Below are 24,004 nucleotides of genomic sequence, written 5' to 3'. Positions count from 1 at the left end.
TTTGTGTTTTTGTTTTTGTTTTGTTTTTGCAACTTGTTTTTTGTTTGTTTTTTTTGGTGTTTTTTTGTTTTGTTTTTGCAACTTGTTTTTTTTGTTTTTGTTTTGTTTTTTTTGTGTTTTTGTTTTTGTTTTGTTTTTGCAACTTGTTTTTTGTTTGTTTGCTTGTTTTTTTAGTTTTTTTTGTTTTCGTTGTGTTTTTGCAACTTATTTTTTGTTTGTTTTTTTTGGTGTTTTTGTGGATTTTTGTGTTTCTTTGTGTTTTTTGTGTTTTTGGTGTTTTTTTGTGTTTTTTTAGTGTTGTTTGGTGTTTTTTGTGTTTTTTGGCGTTTTTTGGTCTTTTTCCAACTTGTTTTTTGTTTGTTTGTTGTGTTTTTTGTTTGTGTGTTTTTTTTGTGTTTTTGGTGTGTTTTTGTGTTTTTGTGTTTTTGGTGTTTGTGATGTTTTTTTGTGTTGTTTGGTGTTTTAGTGTGTTTCTTTGGTTTTTTTGGTGTTTTTTGGTGTTTTTTGCAACTTGTTTTTTGTTTGTTTGCTTTTTTGGTGTTTTTGCTTTTGTTTTGTTTTTGTTTCTTGTTTTTTGTTTGTTTGGTTTTTTTTTGTGTTTTTGTTTTTGTTGTGTTTTTGCAACTTATTTTTTTATTTGTTTTTTTGGTGTTTTTGCTTTCTTTTTGTTTTTGCAACTTGTTTTTTGTTTGTTTTGTTTTTTGGTGTTTTTGTTTTTGTTTTTGTTTTTGCAACTAGTTTTTTGTTTGTTTGTTTGTTTTTTTTGGTGTTTTTGTTTTTGTTGTGTTTTTGCAACTAATTTTATTGTTTGTTTATTTTGGTGTTTTTTGGTGTTTTTTGATGTTTTTGGGTGTTTTTGGTGGGGTTGTTTTGTGTTTTTGGTGTGTTTTTTGTGTGTTTTTAGTGTTTTTTTGTGTTTTTTGTGTTTTTTGGTGTTTTTTGGTGTTTTTTGCAACTTGTTTTTTGTTTGTTTGTTTTTTGGTGTTTTTGTTTTTGTTTTGTTTTTGCAACTTGTTTTTTGTTTGTTTGTTTTTGGTGTTTTTGTTTTTGTTGTGTTTTTGCAACTTATTTTTTTTGTTTGATTTTTGGTGTTTTTGTTTTTGTTTTGATTTTGCAACTTGTTTTTTATTTGTTTGTTTTTTTGGTGTTTTTGTTTTTGTTTTGTTTTTGTTTTGTTTTTGCAACTTGTTTTTTGTTTGTTTGTTTTTGGTGTTTTTGTTTTTGTTTTGTTTTTGCAACTTATTTTTTTTGTTGGATTTTTGGTGTTTTTGTTTTTGTTTTGATTTTGCAACTTGTTTTTTGTTTGTTTGTTTTTGGGTTTTTTGTTTTTGTTGTGTTTTTGCAACTTGTTTACGCAATGGAACTTAATTCCTTTGACTGAAAATTGCTACTTTGTCCAGAACAGATATATATCGTGACTTTAAGGTAAGTTCATATATATCGTGACTTTTAGGTAACTTGTCCATATAAATCAAACAGTAGATATACGTATGTGTGTGCCTGCACGAAAACATTTAACCGATGAACTCTCAAACTACTGGTCACATAACACTGAAATTAACAGGAATAATAATCATACACCAAGAATCGTTTATAACGACGAAATTCACTACATTGACTGGGCTTTGGTCTCTGGATCATAGTGATGGACCCAGGTTTCATCCTGTGTAATCAGTCTTTTGAAAAACTTTGACTCATCTACTTGGAACATCTCCAAATTCATCCTCGAGCACTCGACGTGTCCTCGCTTCTGGAATGGTGTGAGCAACCTGGGAATCCATCTGGCAGCCACCTTATGCATATGCAAATGGTCATAAATGATAGTTTCCACAGATCCTGTACTAATATTGACATCTTGAGCTATTTGGCGAATAGTAATGCGCCGACCTTCCAAAATGGCAGTTTCAACTTGACGGACAGATGCCTCATCAATGGCAGAAGGTGGGCGACCAGATCTGGGAGCTGTTTCCAAAGACTTCTGGCCATGTTTGAATTCACGATGCCAGCGTTTTACAAGGTCTAATGATGGGGCATTATCATCATAAGTTTCTTTCATTTCATCAAAAGTCTCCTGTGATGTGCGTCCTTTCAAATACAAAAACCGGATCACTGCTCGACATTCAACAGGCATCAATTTCACACCTGACTCAGTTCAAACACAAGTAAAACAGAAACCACAATTAGTTCAGAGCTGTAATTTGCCACATAACCCGTAGAGATATAAATCATTGCACATGCAAAATTTCAGCTCGAACTCAGACAACTTGAAGTGGGTCAGAGGCATAACTTTATGCACGCCCCTCGTATATATATATTTGTATTTTTTGTATTGTATAGATTTTGTATTTATTATTATAGAACCAATTCTCTCTCTCTCCCTCTCTCTCTCTCTCTCTCTCTCTATATATATATATATATAGAGAGAGAGAGAGAGAAAGAGAGAGCGAGAGAGAGAGAAACAGAGAGAGAGTGAGAGAGAAAGAATTAGTTCTATCATAATAAATACAAAACCTGCATGAATTAAAATATATTTATTCGTGTTTTGACGCAAGTTATAAATATATACATACATTTTTTTCATAAGTTTTGATTTCGGTTTCGATTCAAGCTGATGCACCCAAATCACATGCATTCACACTGAAGAAGACCGAAGGATCGGTCGAAAATGTGATTTTGAAAGAAACATTTTCGTCATTTTTTAAAAGACTTTTTGCATTTATACACATCAACACATAGGAAATAAATGCAGAAAATATATAAACATGTATATTTTTTCGTATAGATTTTTTAGCCAAATAATATTATATATATATATATATATATATATATATATATATATATATATATATATATACAGGGTGACCCAAAAAACACGCCCCAACTCTAATTAGGCCCTGTTTCTTAGTGTTTTGTCCGAATGAAATGAAACTTTGGTCATAACTAGTTTATTATATTCAAAACATCACATCAAAACACTAGGGTCTTTGGCCTTTTTTTTCCGTTCTACAGCATATGTTCTAGATTGTCTCCATTTACCTTTTGTTTTTGTTTTTTTTTTGGGGGGGAGGTCACCCTGTATATATATATTTGAAATCGCAACATTATAATATACAAAAATCGATAGAACATTAACTCTATAATAATATATACGAAATCTGCAAGAATTAAAATATCATATTTACCCATACTTTATGATCGGGCTACGCCGGGCGTTCCTGTTAGCTTAGATAAATACTTTTGTAGTTTTAACAAAAGAGCTACAATAATACCAGAGCTGAACATCTACAGAATGCCAAGAGCAATATATTACATATGAATGCGTCTCTTGTGGAATTTCCACAGGTCCCACTGTTAAATAGTTATCTTTTTAATGCAAATAAAAAACAAACAGATAAAGTTCCGAAAACTGCATTTTAATTTTGAATAATTTTTTAAAAAGTTAATATTAGGTCGGTGCAAAAATAATGTCGTTTTTTTATGTTTAACTTTATGTCGAAAAACGACATTATTTTTGCACCAACATAAAACCTTGTGAAGAGTAGGTAATAGTAATCCGAATCTCCATCTCATTTTTTGTAATTTGGCATATTAAATGATTGAAATCGACAGGAAAGTAGAATTTGCCGGAATTAAACGGTGACAGCCAATTTCTCGTCTCCTGATAAAAAAGTTCCGAGTTATTGTTTTGACAGCTCAAGTCCAAATATAACGTTTTAAATGGGTTCGAATACCTGATATAATTTCATGTCTGCAGACCAAAAACTAACAAGAGTTTGGTAGTACAAAATTTTTTAAACAAATATTTACGCCCATGTATATATATATATATATATATATATATATATTTATATATATATATATATATATATATATATATATATATATATATATATATATAACTACTTAATTTACTCCCGTAATAATTAATATACGAAAGTATAGATTTATGCGGAAACTTTAAGTATTTACTTCAAAAGTGCTCAATACGTAGGTAGAGCTAGTTAGTAAGTTATAAAATGTATATGGCGATTAAGCTACACTGAATAGTCCGCGTTTCATCCACTCCAGGATTCTTCAGGCTTATGCGCATAAGCCTGAAGAATCCTAGAGTGGATGAAACACGGAATATATATATATATTAGAGAAAGAGGTTTGGGTTCACTATAATCATTTTTATGCAAGTATTACGCAAGTATAAATCATGTAGAATATCTGCATGAATATAATTACACGTAATAGTTAACGAAAGATGATTAGCCCATATCAATCTGAATATCAATCTCCATCTCAATCTTTGTAATTTGGCATATTAAATGATTGTAATCATCAGGAAAGTAGAACTTGCCGGAATTAAACGGTGACAGCCAATTTCTCGTCTCCTGATGAAAAAAGTTCCGAGTTATTGTTTGTTTCTTTTAAGTATTGACTTTAAATATAATAAATAAAAATATCCGTTTATTTACTTTGACATGAATACGTTTAGATATTTTGTTGATTTTTGTTTTCGATATGTTTGAATGTTTCACAATTTTAAACTATTAGGTCGAGATAAAAGTTCTTACTGAATTTTTAATTTGAATTACAAATAGTTTATTTTCAAATAAGTTTTCATTATAACATCCTGTTTTTACATACCATTTTAAATAGCATTATTTTTTTTTGCTCAATCTAATCGTTTAAATTACAATCGTTAAAACAATTATGTTTTCTTTTCAGAACGTTGAATACAAGATGGAAAAGAAGCAAATTCGCACAATTTTCTTATTTCCATTCAAGTTAGACCGAAAGGCTTCTGAAACAGCTCGCGATAGCAACGAAGCATTTGGCCATGGAACCACTAGTGGATGCACAGCACAGTGGTGATTTAAAAAATTTCGTGGCGGCGGTGAGAGTCTTAAAGATGATGAGCGTAGAAGTCGGCCATCGGATGTTGACAACAATCGTCGACGCAAATCCACGCATAACTGTTCGAGAACTTATACGTATACGACGATTTCCAACGACCTGAGAGAGATTAGAAAAAAAAAATTAATAAATAGGTGGCTCATGAATTGAGCTACAACCAAAAGAAATATCGTTAGCTTACTTTCTTTTACGCAACAAGAACGACACGTTTATCGACCTGATTGTGACTTGTAATAAAAAGTGGATTCATTGTGACAATCGGCGGTTACAAGCTGACGAAGCTCCACAACATTTCCCGAAGTCAGAGTTACCCCAAAAGAAGGTCATGCTGACTGTTTGGTAGTCTGCGATCGGTCTCATCCATTACAGTTTTTTTTTTAATGCGGGCGAAACCATTATGGCGCAGAAGTACTGTTAACTGCGGAAGTTGAATGAATTGGACGACGAAACTTTACCTATATATATTATTCCTTAATTGGAATTCATTTTTGAGATGAGCATTATATATTAATTTATTTTATTTCGGACTATTAGTCTCATCTTAATTAGTTGTGTTTTTTTTTTTACCTTTTATTGTTTTCTGTTTATTCACAACGTTTCGACCTTCGTCAGGTGGTAACCGCGACGGATAGGAACTTCGAATCTCCTAACTGCATTCTCAGTGAGACGACAACAACTACGGATGGCAGTGATGGCTGAGAATGCAGTTAGGAGATTCGAAGTTCCTATCCGTCGCCGTTACCACCTGACGAAGGCCAGAGGAATAGTTGGCCGAAACTTTGTGAATAAACAAAAACCAATAAAAGATAAAAAAAAAACAACAACTAATAAAGATGAGACTAATAGTCCGAAATAAAAATAAATTAATTGAAACTTTACCTAGTCTGCCATCTTCTTCAGACTTCTTACCTACTGACTACCACTTTACCATGTAGTAAGAAGAGATCGACACGTGGTCCCGCAACGGCAGCGAGAGACTCTTTAAGCTGGTGTCGAGACGGGGAGAAAGAAAAACGGTAATAAACGACTTGTGTTTAAAAAGAAAATGAGTCGGATTTATTTTATTTTATTTGTTTGTCCATTTGCGACGGTGCATAGGAAAAAAATATATGTGAAAGAAAGAAACAAAAAATTGCATAAAAAAAGCAGAAAGGAGAAATTGTAGAGAAACTAAGAAATAAAAGCGAGTAAAAACAAAATAAACAACATGGGTGTAAAACGAAAAAGAAAAAAGTGACAACGGTGGAAAAGATCGAGTGCAAGAAAATTAAGAAATGTTCAGCAAAATAAAAGAGTGACGAAAGAAGAGAAATAAAGAAGAAAAAAAGTAAAAATGGCGGTTAAACACTAACAAAAAACAAACATGGCTGCCTTTTCTGAAATTCTGTTTTTATTGTTCGTCGCAATATTAAATTTTCGAAACCAAACAAATCGATTATTAATCAATATCGTATTTAAATGACTTTTGCAAACAAACGCGTTGACAGGTTTATGAGAGGTAGTTGCCGAAGAGAGGGGGGAGGAAGGTCAATCACATACAAATGAAATCATCTACAACAAGGTCATCGATGTGCGCTTAGCAACGATTGAGGTCTTGATGATGACGACAGTAGTTGAAAAAAAAAAGATTATTTAAAATATATATAATTCTGAGAATTTGTTTTCTTTATTATTATTTGGGGAGAGATAAATTATATATCGTGGCTCGATGAATAAATTTGAATAAAAAGGTTGATATACTTTATAGAAAAAGTAGAAATATCGACTAAGTGTAATATTATATTAGTGTGCTAGGGCAACCCCAGATAATCTTGAGCGATAATTATTTTTTTAATATTATTAAATATTATGTACAGGAAAATATCAGGGGAAAATGTTTTAATAGAAAGGAATTTTGCAAAACAAATTATGTCAGTTAAGAATTTCTGCTGGCAATTAACTTTTAGATAAACAAAATAGGGGCAATTTGATTTTGGTTCATTTGTTACATGGGTGGTGACGTAATTAGATAGAGAAAGAGTTTAGATGTATACGTAGGTTTTAGTTGAGAGAGGACACAGTCGAGAATGGAGCTTTGCTAGCGACAATATCGAAAGAGATCCTCTCCACGTCCGGGAGCCGTGGAAATGGTGAGATTAGCGAGATGTATGAATTTCTATGTTTATTGCATTTAGCAAATTAGAAATAAACCATTTATAATATTTGCTAATATTTTTTCCTCTGAGGAGATAGGTAAACATCGAAAAGCTATAGGTTAAGGAATTACACTTATTAAAATGTATTCTTTGTCTTGCATATAATAAAGTTTCTAGATTTGAAATTTAACCGTTTCACATCATAAAATTTAAATTACTAAATTATGATATATATATGTATATATATATATATATATATATATATATATATATATATATATATATTAAGTAATGTGATTTATAATTTAAAAATTTTTAAAATTTTTAAAATTTAAAAATCAAAATTTAATTAAATTAAAAATCAGTTTCATAAGAAGGAACAACAACAAAGTCAATTATCTGTACGATCGTTTCGGAAATCCGTGCTTTTTATTTGTGGTATACATGAAGTCACGTAGAACAATTATACATAGTTTTTTTGGTAAGCACGGTCTCCTCATCAGCAAATTTAGGAGGATTTCTATTGAATTGAAAAGACACCAAAAATAAACCTAGCATTAAAAGTAAGGCAGATGAATCTTTTGGTTTTTCTTCTTTTGAAATCAGGAACTGTATTTAAAGTAGTCATTTAGATGTTTGCTATAGCTTTTTATTTTATTGAATGATGAATTTTAAAAGGGCGACGCTCGTGCAGTAAATTGTTTCCGTTAGCGTATTTAGATTTAAAGACGCTACAGTTAATATCTATAGAGAGAGAGTTTTTTTTTTTTTTTTTTTTTTATTTTTAATTTAATTAAATTTTGATTTTTAAATTTTAAAAATTTTTAAAATTTTTAAATTATAAATCACATTACTTAATATTGAATTAGCTCTAGGACATTTAACTATCGCGCTTATTATATATCTAAATTACAACGAGCATTTCCTGTATTTTAATTAAACTAGTAATTTCACTATTACATTAAAATACACTTAGCTCTTTAGACTATTATTCTAATCTCCTTTAAATTATATATATATATATATATATATATATATATATATATATAAAGACACACGTTATATAGGCAGCTATATAACACTAAGACCACCCGCGTCCTGCGATACATCGTTTTCGATCTGAAGCTAGGCACACAGAGTTCCTTCAGATTCTTCCCGTTACGATCAAATCTCTATCGAAACGTTTCTTATCCAATTCAGGTTTAGATGATCTTTCCACGTCGTCAGAATGAGTGATTTTTTTTTTTACATAGGCATTACCACATTATCAAGGCAAAGAGGCCACTCAAAGATAAGGGTTAAAGAATGTACAGTAGAAATTGGACAATATAGTAATCATTAGTAATGAAAATTTGGTAAATTATATAACTTATATGGAACGGCTCATCAAGAACTTATTTACGTTAGACTTGAAGACAACCATATTGTAGTCAGCCGGAAAGCAGGAAAACGGAAGACAATTCCACAGGCGTGCAGTTCTAAGAAAGAAGCTTTGTTCACGGAATCTATGTTTAGGTTTAGGCACAGATAAAGAGTGGGTGGAATTAATGATAGCGTTTACAGCTAGACGAGTGTTTCTTGTGAAAGTTTGGCGAGGGGGGACCATAGATTGAAGCTCAGTCGAACACTTTCCATGAAAATAACGACACATAAGAGACAGACTCGCAACATCTCTTCTGTGAGATAGAGGTTGCAAGGAAGAGAAAAGGACATCTCCTACGAGGCTACGAAGTCTATTTTGAACTCTATCAAGGCAGGACAAGTCCTTTCTAGCAGCTCCTGCCCAGATGTGGCAACAGTGTTCCATCCTTGGACGTACCTGGCTCTTATATAGATAGAGAATAGCATCAGCAGTGAGGTATCTACCGGATCGACGTGTACCAAACATTCGGATGTATAGTGAGCTTGAAAGCGATAAACGATGGACTGGAAGATCCTGGTTCCGATATAAAAATATAATTAGAAACAATTTTTTACTCTTCAGTATTCCAATTGAATCTTTTGAGGATTTGGCACTTGATAGCAGCAACTGGAGATAGTTTCTCGCCCTCCCTATAGTCCAACCTTTTCTCCCTTTTAATTTTGGTTATTCTCTAAGACCGAGGAAAACCTTAGTGGGTGTCGGTATGAGATAATTGAGGAGATGAAAGAAGCTGTGAAGTGTGTCACTGACACGCTCACACAAGAGGACTTCTTTGGTGACTTCCAGAAATTGTTGAAACGGTTGTAATACTGTGAAGATGACCTATGGTCACTGAGAGGGGAAACAATAGGCAGATAGGAAATGGCTTACAATAGACAAATAGATAGAAAATGAATCTGTAGGTATTTTTAGATAGAGCTTTTATATTTGACAACTGCTTCCACATCTGGGCAGGAGCTGCTAAAAACAGCCTATCCTGCCTTGACAAAGTACAAAATAGACTTCGTGGCTTAGTGGGGGATGCCCTTTTCTCTTCCCTGCAACCTCTCTCCCACAGAAGAGACGTTCCGAGCCTGTCTTTGTTTTATCGTTATTTTTATGGCAAGTGCTCGTCTGAGCTCCAATCTTTGGTCCCTCTCGCCAATATTTCACAAAAATCACCAGTCTAGCTGAAACCACTGTCAATAATTTTCCCCACTCTTTATCTGTGCCTAAATCAAAACGTAGATTCCATGAACAAAGCTTCTGTCTTAGAAGTGCACGCCTGTGGAACTTTCTTCCGTTTGCTTGTTTCCCACCTGGCTACAACTTGGATGTCTTCAAGTCCAACATAAACAAATTCCTGGTGAATCGCCCCCTTAAGTAGGACACTTTATCAAATCTCCAATACTAACGATTACTACGATACTGTCCCATTGATTATTGTACACGCAATAACGCTTATCCCCGAGTGGCCTCCGGTCCTTGATAAGTAGTGACCTCCATGTAAAAAAAAGAAAGAAATTTACAGAACGGATAACAAAGAGAACAAACGATACTTGACAGGGGAAGAGGTCAATGTGATGCTTAGGGAGGGAAGGGCAACTTCCTGTTAGCAGGGGTGGAGGAATTGATATCGCAACGCCGTGTAGTCAGTAGTGAGTTAGCAGCAGTAGGAGTTTGAACGCCACTGAAGGCAGATCATGGCTTGGATAAGACCGAGAGCCCTTGAACAACCAGAAATGAATTAATCAAATAACCAACGAAAACGGCCTCGACAGTAGAGAAAATTGTGAACCTCTGCATGTAGTGGGTACTTTCACACACACACACACACACATACACACACACACACACACACACACATGCACACACATACGCACACACACACAGATTCCAACCGATTTGTGCAGAATCGGCGTCTGTTTTTTTTTTGTTTTTTTTACTGTTTGTTATATATTTTTTTTATACTTGTGGACCCGCGTGTGTCCTCATCAACAGTGAAAAAAGAAAATCCAGCCGTAAGAAGATAAGAAGTTTTTTATTTGTTTGTTTGTTTGTTTGTTTGTTTGTTTTTTGCATGGCAATCACCATTATCAAAGCCCGGAGGCCACTCGAGGAAATAATTTTCCGGTATTTAGGGATCTCTAATGTTTAGGGGTGGGATTTTGCTGTTTGCCGGGTTTGTCGGGGTTATTTACGTGAGGCGGAGCAGCTTTCGCTAAAATAATTGTTAAATAGGCACAGAGTTGCAACATTTCAATGATCAGACAGGGGTTGGGGTTTGGTTGACAATTTGGTACCTATCAGGGTTTTTTTTTAAACCCTGTCTAGGAGAGAAGAGTTAGTAGAAGATGCACCAGCCCAAATGTGGCAACAATACTGTATACATTAAGGACCAACATACGTGTCACGCAAACATCAGTCATTCCGACAGTCATCACGCATGGTCGATTTGTGGTTTTGTTTGTAGATCACCTGCTGGAGTAAAATGTCATCTTCGACTTAAACATCTGAACTTATCATTAAATGTTAAACACTTATACGTCAAAATCTACTGAAGAGTTCATCATATATGAAGTGAATCAAAAAAGATGATTTTAAAAATGTCGAGAAAAAATAACAAAAGAAATAAAAAAAGAAAAAAAAAGAAAAAAACGCAAAAATGTGACGGAGGGGGGGGGTGACAAAAAAAAACAAAAAAAAACAAAGATGGCTGCCTCCTCTGAAATTCGGCGCAGATTGATTAGCGTAAAATTAATTTTTCGAAGCCAAACAAATCGATTATTAATCAATATCGCATTTAAATGACTTTCGCTCACAAACGCGTCGACAGGTTTATGAGAGGTACTCGCCCGAATGGGAGGGAAGGTCAATCACATGTAAATGAGGTCATCTATACGGGGTCACCGATGTGCGCCTAGCAACGATCGAGGTCTTGATGATGATAAGAGCAAGTTAAAAAAAAAAAGAGAAAATAATTATCTAAAATATGAATAATGTTTTTTATTATTTAATTTTTTTTGGGGGGGGGCGGATAATAAATTCAATTATGCAACGTAGCTTGGCGTATCTCTATCTCTATAATTATATAAAAGGAACTCTGTGTGTGTATGTGTGTTTTCTCGTGTTGAGTTCGTTCCCTATGGACTCCAAAACGACTGGGACAATTTTCATGAAATTTCCCATGAATGTACTTTACGTATCTGACAATATTTTTAGATGGGTTTTTAATCGGAATGTCTTTGATGAGTATCGATAATCGATAATCGAAATAATCCGACGAAAGAAGCAAAAGGAGATTTTGACCAAAGTTAACACCGTATACAGACTAACATCACAAGTGCATTTGAGCAGTTTTATTACCACACAAGCCGAAAGGCCCGGCATAAAAAATCAAGAGTAAGTTCTCTGATATGAAAGGGGTACGTTTGAAATGAATGCTTCTGTTTGAAGCACATTTGAACCATGATACTTGGCTTTTGCATTTTAAACTTTTATTCCAGTGGAGCACTAAGTTGACTATTCTATTTAGCACCAATCTTAGGGTATGTCCGAATCAATCTAGATGTCGTTTGCAGATTATTGAGGATACAACCTATTACCTTCGGGCTAAAAACGGAGTAAAATATAATTCTGTTCGATCTCAGAAAATCGTCCTTCCATGTAAAATGAATTTGTTTACTCCGCGCACCTGGAGAGCACCTATCGAGAAATACAAACAGGTTCGATTCGTATTGTGCTTATAATCACTTTCACAGGTCTTGTGACAAATATACGGTCACAAAATTGTAAATAAAATACACTACGCCATTTTGATCTTCGTCCGCGACTTTCTTTATTTAGAGAATCAGGGATCTGTAAAGAGCTCACGAAGATCGTGCCTAATGGTTGTTCGGTCGGAATGAAATTCTCGTTTGCTTGTGCTGTAATGGTTTCTTTTTTCTTTGAAGTGTTTATGTTTGTCAGTCTGCTTTCTCCCCCCCCCCTCTCTCTCTCTCTCTCTCTCTCTCACGCACACACACACACACACACACACACACACACTCGTGTGCAAGTTTATGTTCTGCCCTTTTGGAATAAACCTTTTCGATAAACTTACACATTTTTTTCATGTTGGGCCCGCTTTTATTTCAGCGATAATTCACCTCTTTGAACGAAAGTTGAGTGACCGTCTCAATAACAGAGAATTGCTTTGTAATGTTTTTATTTAAAAGTTTTGTACGTGCTTAGTAAAGGTGACCAGAAACGGCTGATAATTTTTACTGGTTACTTTTGTAGACAATTAGATTACACATAAAATATAATCTAATATATAAACAGCTATATGTCGGTTTGTTTGTCTGTCTTTATATTTTAAAACTCTATCTTCTCCGAAACCAAAAGTCGCAGAGCAGTGATAGGAGCTTCAAAATTATTGGATTTTTACGGGCTGTTTTTATGGGTCTTTGGCCAGTAAAAATTGTTTCTAATCGTTATACATGTTGTACATTCATTTTAGTTCATTTTTAATTTTTAATTTTTAATCAGTTGATATGCTTGTCATGTTGGTACAATGGTAAAGTCACCAGCTTTGAATGCTACAGTTTCGGTTTCGATTCTAGCTGATGGCACCTACAGATTTTAATTTTGAAATCACGACTCTATATATATACTAGCATGGGTTTCCGGCGTTGCCCGGTTGTTTTGAGGTGTATGCTGAGCAAAACAAACAAAAAACTTTGACGCCTATTATGACCCCTCAAAATTTATTTTTTAGGGCTGAAATGAAATTATTAAGTTAGATCTATGTCCAAGGAACCTATATCTAAAATTTTACGTGTCTAGACCCAAAATTGTAAGAGGAGCTTGGTAGAGTTCTCAAAGGTCAAATCGTTGAACTTTGACCCCTTAATCGCCAAATTTCTGTCCGCAAACCAATCACATCGATTTTTCCAAATCTCAGTACGCTGTATATCAAATTTCGAATCTGTAGGCTTAAAATTGACAGATTTATTGCGTAGGGAAATGTACACAAACACACAAACACACACACAGACACTTTCATTTATATATATATATATATATATATATATATATATATATATATATATAGAGAGAGAGAGAGAGAGAGAGAGAGAGAGAGAGAGAGAGAGAAATATATATTAAATATGAACGATATAAAATATATCATATTTCAGCGCTAGTATAATATACTCACCGCTAGTATAATATACTATTTTGTGACAGAACGAAATTTTATCCTAGAATTAATTCCCATTTTAGTCACGTAAATTATTTCGACGTCGAAGTTGTGTTCGTGTTTCGCCCATGAGAAAACGTTGGTTCATTCCCAAAGCAGAGGAAGAATGAAAAAAAAGGTCGGAACTCATCTTAACTCTCGGCGTTGTACTTAAGGGACTTTTTTCTCTTCCATAACTCGTTCGCTTCTTACTCAATCATACGTCGTATTTTTTCGTTCTCTTTGCGACTGGTAACAACTTTACGTGGATGAGAATATATCACTGCCACGAAACAAAATAATTTTTTTATACTGCCACCCCGAAATCCGATAGAGCCTAATTTATAATCTTATTTTCGTATTATTTTTTATATCGAACGTGTTCCAGGTTCGAATGCTAGTGCTTTTTTACAGAAGGCAGATTCCAACCGTGAGCCCTAATTGCGCTGGCTCTTCACATTGTTATCACAATACTCTTAACTAATTAGCATTTTTTTTTACATAGGCATAACCACTTATCAAGGCCAGAGACCACTCGAAGATAAGGGTTAAGAGTGTACAGTAGTCAATTGGACAATATAGTAATCATTAGTAATGGAAATTTGATAAATTTATTAACTTAAGTGGAGCGGCTCATCAAGAACTTGTTTACGTTGGACTTGAAGACAACCATATTGTAATCAGCTGGAAAACAGGAAAACGGAAGACAATTCCACAGGCGTGCAGTTCTAAGAAAGAAGTTTTGTTCATGGAATCTACGTTTAGGTTTAAGCACAGATAAAGAGTGGGGGGAATTATTGATGGTGTTTTCTGCTAGACGAGTGTTTCTTGTGAAAGTTTGGCGAGGGGGGACTAGAGATTGAAGCTCAGTCGAACACTTGCCATGAAAATAATGATAAAGCAGAGACAAGCTCGCAACATCTCTTCTGTGAGATAGAGGTTGCAGGGAAGAGAAAATGACATCTCCTACGAGGCTACGAAGTCTATTTTGAACTCTATCAAGGCAGGACAAGTCTTTTCTAGCAGCTCCTGCCCAGATGTGGCAACAGTGTTCCATCCTTTGACGTACCTGGCTCTTATATAGATAGAGAATTGCGTCAGCAGTGAGATATCTACTGTATCGATAGAAGGATCCCACCATTTTTCCAGCGGCCTTGGCAACAGATTTGATGTACGTGTTCCATTTCAGATCAGGAGTAAAGGTCAAGCCCAGAAGCTTGTGAAAACATGACGCCTCCCCGAGACGAGAGCCATTCATTTCGATTGATGCCAGATGGGGATCAGAACGTTGATGATGTAAAGATAGAAGCTTGGTTTTAGATGCATTAAAAGTAACCGGCCACCACTTTCCCCATTGTATCACGTGCTCAAGATCAGAGGAGAGAGAATCGAAGAGAACCTGGTCGTTTAGGGTCTTAGATGTGCTACTATAGGTAGTAGTGTCATCAGCATAAATGTCTACGAATGATGTAAGGATGTGATTTGGAAGATCATTAATGTAGATTAGGAAAAGAGTTGGGTCCAGGATCGACCCCCTGAGGGACTCCAGCATTAATACTGTGAGCTTCTGATTTTTGCTCATCAACTACTACTCTTACGAACATATCAGAGAGAAATGATTTAATAATTGAGAAGAAATTTCCAGCTATACCATAGCTGGAGATCTTGTAAAGAAAATCTTTCTGTCATACTCTATCAAAGGCCTTTGATATGCCAAGAGCAATTGCCCTAGAAAGCTTGCCTGTCGCGAGATTAGTGAACAGCGAGATCTTAGTGGGACATTTCACTCTTTACGATTACAAAAATGTTCCTTTCAGTTATTACACTATCATTGGCAATGTGTACCAAACGACTCTAATAGACAAAATAATATCATCCTCTGGAGAAATCAGTGTCTCGATGCATTATTAAGAGGTCAAAGAAATTGGGCGCTTTTGAATTATCAAATGGAAAATAGTACAACACGTCAGCACATAGAAAAAATTTGACAACCCGTGTAGATTATATCTGAATGAGAACATTTAAATCCTGCACTTCAAAGACCCGCACAAAGCCTGTTAAACTGTACACGTGAAATAACAAACAACTGTATCCACGGAATAATTTATACATAAGGATAACAATGTATAAGAAAAATAAAGTAAATTACTAAACTAAACTAACCCTGCACTTACAATAGAAAGAGAAAATAATCCAAATAGGGTCACCTATTAATTCTAACAATTCACACAATAGGTGCGTCACGACTATACGAAATCAAACAAAATAAGAAGTCGACGTCAGTCGGATAGTAGGTGAAGAGAACCCTTGCTATTGATAAAGATCAGATGAGAAAAATCCCAATGAATCTGATTGGTTAGCTAAGTAGACTAAATATAAACGACGTATATATATATATATATATATATATATATATATATATATATATATATATATATATATATAAAGCTGAACGTCTGTGTTTGTGTCTGGTCACGAATAGGCTCCTATATGGTTGACTATTATAGAAAACTGATTAAATATAATGATAGAAGATGTATCGAGACTCAGAAATGGGTATGTTTGATCTGGCATAATGACGATTCATTAAAATTGTGGGGTCTGGGTACGCGTCTGGTCCACAAAGTATGGAAAAAAAATTTAAAAATTAAAAAAAAAAAATTTACAGGTGTTTTTGATATAGATGTACATAATAATACGTTGATAAGTATTTTTAACTTAAATAGGTTGGTATAATAAAATTGTGGGGTCTTCGTTCGCGCCTGGCCTCCATAGAATGGAAATAGGCACAAACTTTAATAAAGACTTTTCATATCTATCTGCGTAAGTATACTTTGATAATTATGTTTCAGTTTTAAGAAATATTGTAAAATAAAATTATGGGGTGTTCGTTCGCGCCTGACCTCCATAGAATGGAAATATGTCACAAAGTTTAACAAGGTTTTTTAATATAGATCCACAGAATATTGTGATAAGTGTTTCAGTGTGAACAGGTATGGTATAATAAATCATGGGGTTTATCTATTTTATTTTTACTTTCATCATATTTTGCTTTGGTTTTGATACCCCCAAATTCATAGGTATCTCTTTACAACCCTTGCTTTTCATAACCTATCATACTGTCATAAATCAGAGTCCATTTTCTGTGGGCTATTTTTGAACCCAGTCAACGACGGGTACTTTTACTAGTATAAATATATATATATATATATATATATATATATATATATATATATATATATATATATATGGAGTGTGTATGTGTGTGTGTGTGTGTGTGTGTGTGTGTGCGTGTGCGTGCGTGTCCTTTAAAAAAATATGCGTTTATTATTTCTTCTGCATATCTGTATGTTTTCAATATTTTATCTATAACAAGTGAATGTTTTTACTGTTTTTACTGGATTTCGGATTTTTATGTCTTCTAATTTTCCAATTCGTTTTAAAACTTACTTTCCTTTTTTGAATCCATGACAAACAACAAAAAAATAATGTACATTTTCATTTTTGATGAACTAATGTAAAGTCTCTGATTATTTGTTGGGTCTATGCCATTCAATGAAAAAAATGTAAGACGCAGTAATTTAAACACTATGAATGTGAACTAAGTCTATATTCCTGTGATTTTGAAATGTGTAACTAAGTTATGCATATATATATATATATATATATATATATATATATATATATATATATATATATATATGCGTGTGTGTGTGTATGTGTGTGTGTGTGTGTGTGTAAATTTTGTAAACTATTTAAATTCTGGGTCGCCAGACTTAGGGGATTCGACCTGTGGACGAATTTTAATTTGTTTTTTAGTCGGTAAAATAGCTGCTAAGGAGACAAAATTAGAAAAATTAAAACTTGGCCGGCGTAAGTCGACTTAATTCGTACTCTCTGCCCATGCGCAAATATATTTGTGACTTCAACTGCATTGTTTTTTAAAAGCCGTGTGTCTTTACATACTATATTAGCGAATGATGTAGGAGAGCCAATGCTTTAGTTTCGATTCTAGCTTGTTCCCAAGTCATACTTTTTACCTTTTGAAATCACTATATTCGGTACAGTATAATAATCAATAGAGAATTGGCAATAAACTCCATACGAAATATGCATAAATTATCACATTCAAGCTTATTTTACGATCAGGCAATTTCAGTTGGCCAGCTAGTATATATATATATATATATATATATATATATATATATATATATATATATTTACACAGTGATCACCACTTATCAAGGCCCGGAAGCCACTCAGGGATAAAGGTTATTGCAAGTACATTACGTTAGTGAGGAAATTTGCTGATATGTTTACTTAAGGGGGCGGTTCATTAGGAATTTGTTAACATTGGACTTGAAGACAACCAAGTTGTAGTCCGGTGGGAAGCAGGCAGACGGAACAGAGTTCCACAGGCGTGCAGTTCTAAGAAAGAAGCTTTGTTCATAGAATCTGCGTTTTGATTTAGGCACAGATATAGAGTGGGGGAAATTTTTCACAGTGGATTCAGCTAGACGGGTGTTATCCGTGAAAGATTGGCGAGGGGGGACCAGAGATTGGAGTTCAGATGAGCATCTGCCATGGAAATAACGATAAAACAAGGACAGGCTCGCAACATCTCTTCTGTAGGAGAGAGGTTGTAGGGTAGAGAAAAGGGCATCCCCCACTAAGCCACGAAGTCTATTTTGTACTCTGTCAAGGCAGGATAGGTTGTTTTTAGTAGCCCCTGCCCAGATATGGAAACAATATTCCATCCTTGGACGTACTTGGCTTTTATATAGATAGAGAATTGCATCAGTAGTGAGATATCTTCTGGAGCGGTAGAAGGATCCCACCATCTTTCCAGCGACCTTGGCAACAGACTTGATGTACGTGTGCCATTTCAGATCAGGAGTAAAGGTCAAACCCAGAAGCTTGTCAAAACACGGGGCCTCACCCAGACGAGAGCCATCCATCACAATTAATGCCAGATGGGGATCAGAGCGTTGATGATGTAAGGATAGCAGTTTGGTTTTGGATGCATTAAAGGTAACCAGCCACATCTTCCCCCACTGAACCACGCGCTCGAGATCAGAGGAGAGAGAATCAGAGAGAACTTTGTCATTTACAGCCTTTGATGTGTTGCCGTAGATGGTCGTGTCATCAGCATAGATGTCAACGAATGATTTAAGTATGTGTTTAGGGAGGTCATTGATGTAGATCAGGAAGAGAGTTGGGCCCAGGATTGACCCCTGAGGGACTCCAGCATTTATATTACAGGCCTCCGATTTTTGTCCATCTACCACTACTCTTATGAGCCTATCGGAGAGAAATGATTTAATGATTTAGAAAACATTTCCAGTTATACCATAGCTGGAAATCTTGTGAAGTAGACCCTTATGCCATACCTTGTCGAAGGCCTTTGATATGTCGAGAGCAATTGCCCTAGAAAGGAAGCCTTTGTCAAGAGATTCACTAATCCTGTGGGATATAACCGTCAGCACATCTGCGGTAGATTTTGCAGAGCGGAAACCATATTGTGTGTCACTAAGAAGGTTATTCCTGCTGAGGTGGTTGACTATTTCTCTATTTAATATGGATTCCAACAACTTACTCATAACACACAGGAGACATAGGTCTGTATTGAGAGGGAGATGACTTATCACCTGAATTCTTAAATACAGGGCAAACTGATGAGGTCTTCCAGGGAGTCGGAAAGCACTTCTCCTTAAGGCAGCGCTTAAATAGTTTCGTAAGAATGGGAGCAAGTTCTGGTTGAAGCTTTTTTAACACTATAATTGGGATGCCATCAGGGCCAGTTGCTTTACTGGAATCTAGGTTCTTTATTAGCTTGGCGACCTCATGCACGGATATTTGTATGTGACCTAGCTTGTTCTGTGTTATAGGAGGAAATATGGGGAGTTGATGGCCTTCGTCGCATAGGGTAGAATATATATATATATATATATATATATATATATATATATATATATATATATATATATATATATATATATACGGTAACAAGAATTACATGCATTATAATTAGACTGTTGTCTACGGAGATAAAAGTTGAAAGCCTCTGTGTAGCTTAATTTCTATAATCCTATTGAACACTATTGAAATATATGCTAAACATGTATACATTAAATATTATATTTCCTCAGAATATTTTATATGAATACATGAAATTATATATATACATATATATGTGTGTGCGCGCGTGTGTGTGTGTGTGTGTGTGTGTGTGTAAAAAAATAATTAACAACCTCTGCAGACTATTGATTGTATTCATATATGTACGTTTAGCTATCTATTTATACACATACACACACACACAAACGCCACACACACGCGCGCGCGCACACACATATATATATATATATATATATATACATATATATATATATATAGTAATTTATAAAATATATATGGCGCTTAAGCTACACTAAATATTCCGCGTTTCATCCATTCTAGGACTCTTCAGGCTTATGCGCATAAGCCTGATGAAACGCGGAATATTCAGTGTAGCTTAATTGCAATATATAATTTATAAATTACTAACTAGCTCTACCTACGTATTGAGCACTTTTGAATAAATACTTAAAGTTTACGCATTAATCTATACTTTCGTATATTAATTTTATGTGAGTAAATTAAGTAGTTATATATATATATATATATATATATATATATATATATATATATATATATATTCATCCATATACAGTACTGTTTCGTTGTATCATGGCCCATGGGATCGGTGGTCGCAAAATGACCTCAATAAATGTCCATTTAAATAAACACTCGCCCACCGCTTTTACCGTGCTCAGTCTGCTTGTTTATTTGCAAGCAAACAAACAGTGAGCCTTGCTTGATATCCAATATATATATATATATATATATATATATATATATATATATATATATATATTAATAAAATCACTAGTCATTATAGGTTGTAAGTTATTTTATTATTTGTCACTGAATAATTCAGTGGTTTAGCTGATTTACGACTCGATAACGTCTTTTCTTTCTTTTCATTTTGTACAGGAATTCAGTATCTGGATATAAAAAAGGCATAATGACGGACGCCATGATGGATGTGATGTCGTCTGTGTCTGACAGAAGCTAACATTAGCGCGTGCGCACAATGGGTTTTTTAGGCATTTTTTTTTTCCTTGAATCAATATGGCTGTCGTTTCTCAGAGAAGATCAAATGATCTATAATCGCAAAAGGGGGCGCTAACAGCCTATGTGGACGACTGTGAACTTTCAGACATGTTTTAAGAGCAACGACAAGAAAATATTACCGAGAGTAGGATAGAGTCTGAAGTCAGAGGTAAGAAAAAAGGTGATAATTATTTTGTCCTTTAGTCCTCACATTCCATAAAAGGTTTTTCTTATAACGCAGGAAGAATTGCTGTTTTCTGTGTTGGCATTTATTCATATAACACTAATCGTTGGTCATGTTTTTACCTGTAAGTAATATTGTTGCTCTTCACATTAAGAAGCTGCATGCCTTGTGTGGGGGATTTTTGTTTAAAAATTTATACTGTTTTAAAATCCATTCATTTCGTATGACTCAAATAATTCTATTGTTGGCATTATTTTCTCCGGTGTATTTCTAATTAGAATTCTTTCTAGAAATACATTGAGTACTTACAGGAGGATTATCATGAAGATTTCCAACATCTATAATATAAATCTCACATGTTTGTTTAAATGTATGTATGTATGTATGCATGTATGTCTGCCTAAAACTTTCGACAGAGGCTGCAGATTTTCACGAGATCAGTATCGTTTTAAAGACATACCCTTCGGACGACAAATATCGAAAAATTGGTCAAAAACATTAATTCCTTAACCATCAACAGGGAGTGGGCGCTTTTTTCGTCGGTATTTTTGAAAGTCATCCCCTCTTTTCGATTGACTAGTCTTAATTTAAACCTTCGCCTCTTTCGGTTTCGCTATGGACACAACGGCAAAGACGTCACAGTTTGGGGGGGTCACGTTCTTTCTTGCGTCGCGGTACGGATTCAAGCTTGCCTGCCTACTAGTACTTTTTTGTTTGCCCAACACACATCGCCAAACACCCGGGCAACGCCGAGCATCCAGGCTAGTCTTAAATGAAAGTGCTTCTGGGGAACGAACTAGATTCACACTTGGCAGAAGCAGCTTGTCATACTGTGTCGTTCGACATCATTATTCGAAGATTATATTCTTAGCATTGGTTTCCTCGATATTTTTCTAGCTATATTTATTACTAGAAGGATATCGGGTACTTATGAAAGGGACCACGTGAATTTTGCCAACATCCTAAGTGAAAGTGATTTTTGTGGAACGAACTGGATTCGAACTTGGTACACCCAGATTGTCAGTTCGTGCCGTTAACCATTTGATCACCGTCATTATAATAAAAGTCATTCTGCATAGAAGATCGATTTACTTTATGTCTTCTTCACACAGCGAGATTCTTAGAAGATCCCCTAAAGGGAGTAATGCAAAGGGCAACCTCACTTCTGAAATTCCCCCTTTCGAATAGACTAGCGTGGGAGTACCCGGCATTGCCCGAGTTTTGGGAGGTGTGTGTGGTCGGGTGGGGTTGGGGGTGTAACGGTAGCACAGGGGCCAAAAATGAGGACTAGAGAACAACTGATGAAGAAAATATATTTTTTATTTTCCACGTGGTCGCACCGCATTCGCAGTTTACAATTCTTCAACGGGAAAACTGAAACAAAATAAATGCAAAGAGTAGAAAAGAATACCTAATAACAATGTCCAGTAAATTTGAGAAATAATCTGAATGAAATTCTTCGTTTCCTCACCTCTTTTATGCCTCAAGTTGACCCACACGCACAAGGATGTTTGCTAACAGCGCGCTATTCTCGATTCTATGCGTGAAACGGTGTTTACGGTGATTTTTCCCTTACGTAGATTTGAGCCGCGCGAAGGGGTTTAATTTGTTTCCGTTTACAGGGGGTGTTAATGAAAACCTAATAATAAGCGAAGTAAAAAAAGAAAACCGAAAAACGAACGTTGAAACTTATCTGAAAAATAAAGCGGGGGTAACCGGGAGCGGTGGGGGGGGTGATCAAAACATAAGAATAAGCGAAGTAAAAAAAAAACACTAAAAAACTAATGTAAGGCAAACGAACGATGTTAAATGTAAAAATCTGAAAAACAAAAAGAAAACAGAAAAACGAACGTTAAAACTTCTGAAAAATAAAAAACAAAAAACAAAATCACGTGAAAAATGGCTTAAATAAGCCTGTTTCAATATTAAAATTTAAAAAATCGGTGGGTACCCGGGTGGTTTTGGGTGTGTGTGGTCGGTTGGGGTTGGGGGGTGTTAATGAAAACCTAAGAATAATCGAAGTAAAAAAAAACAAAAAAACAGAAAAACGAACGTTACGTGAAAAATGGCTTAAATAACCCTGCTTCAATATTAAAAAAAAATATCGACGCTTATCAAAGACACCCCGATACGAAACTTAACTAAAAACGTTCCTAGACACATAAGGTATAGTTGTGTGAAATTTCAAATAAATCGGCCTAGCCGTTTTGGAGTCCGTAGCGAAAGAACTCATACACGCATTGACACAGCGACAATTGTCCTTTTATATAATATATATATATATATATATATATATTTAATTATTTTTTTACTATAATAATTAAATACCTACAGACACTAATGTTTCATCCTTTCGGGATTCTTCAGTGCAGGGTGTCACGATTACTACCAGTCGAACGATTCGAACCCCGCGACACGAGACATCTCTGGCTTGATTAGCGGAAGCCGTATCCATTCGGCTACTATTAACCGTGTGAAATAGCGTTGAATTTTAAACATTTTAATTTAAATGTTCATTACGTCAGACAGACAGTGATCAAATCGTTATACGATGATCTACGTATATATAATATATATATATATGTGTGTGTGTGTGTTTTCGGGGTCAACGGCCAACTAGCACCGTGTGCGTTTGTGTGTATGTGTGTGTTGGGGTGTAGAGGACTCCTGTAAGCCGTGGTGAAGGCAACCTTTCTAGGAGAAGCAAATCTCTTATTTAAAAAACCATAAAACGGGAGACCAGTACCCGCATTAAGCTGGTCTGCAGTTTAACTTGTTGCTGGCTATCTTGCTCTTGCTTGTTGCTGGATCTCAACATTTTGAACCGAGAGAGAGATTTGGCTGCCGTACAAAGCTAAGACTCTCTAACATCATCTGTGTATAGATACTCCCTCAGGCATTTGTCTATAAAAGTGGTCCTGAGGCGATGGAAAAGTTGTGACGCGTGGAGGCTTGAAATGCTGCAAGCATGTAATAATTGATCTCAATGACCATCTTCAGTG

This window comes from Euprymna scolopes, chromosome 24, assembly GCF_053919585.1.
Source record: "Euprymna scolopes isolate OS-2025 chromosome 24, ASM5391958v1, whole genome shotgun sequence".
In the NCBI taxonomy this organism is placed as follows: Eukaryota; Metazoa; Mollusca; class Cephalopoda; order Sepiida; family Sepiolidae; genus Euprymna; species Euprymna scolopes.
Note: the sequence above shows the minus strand (reverse complement) of the source record.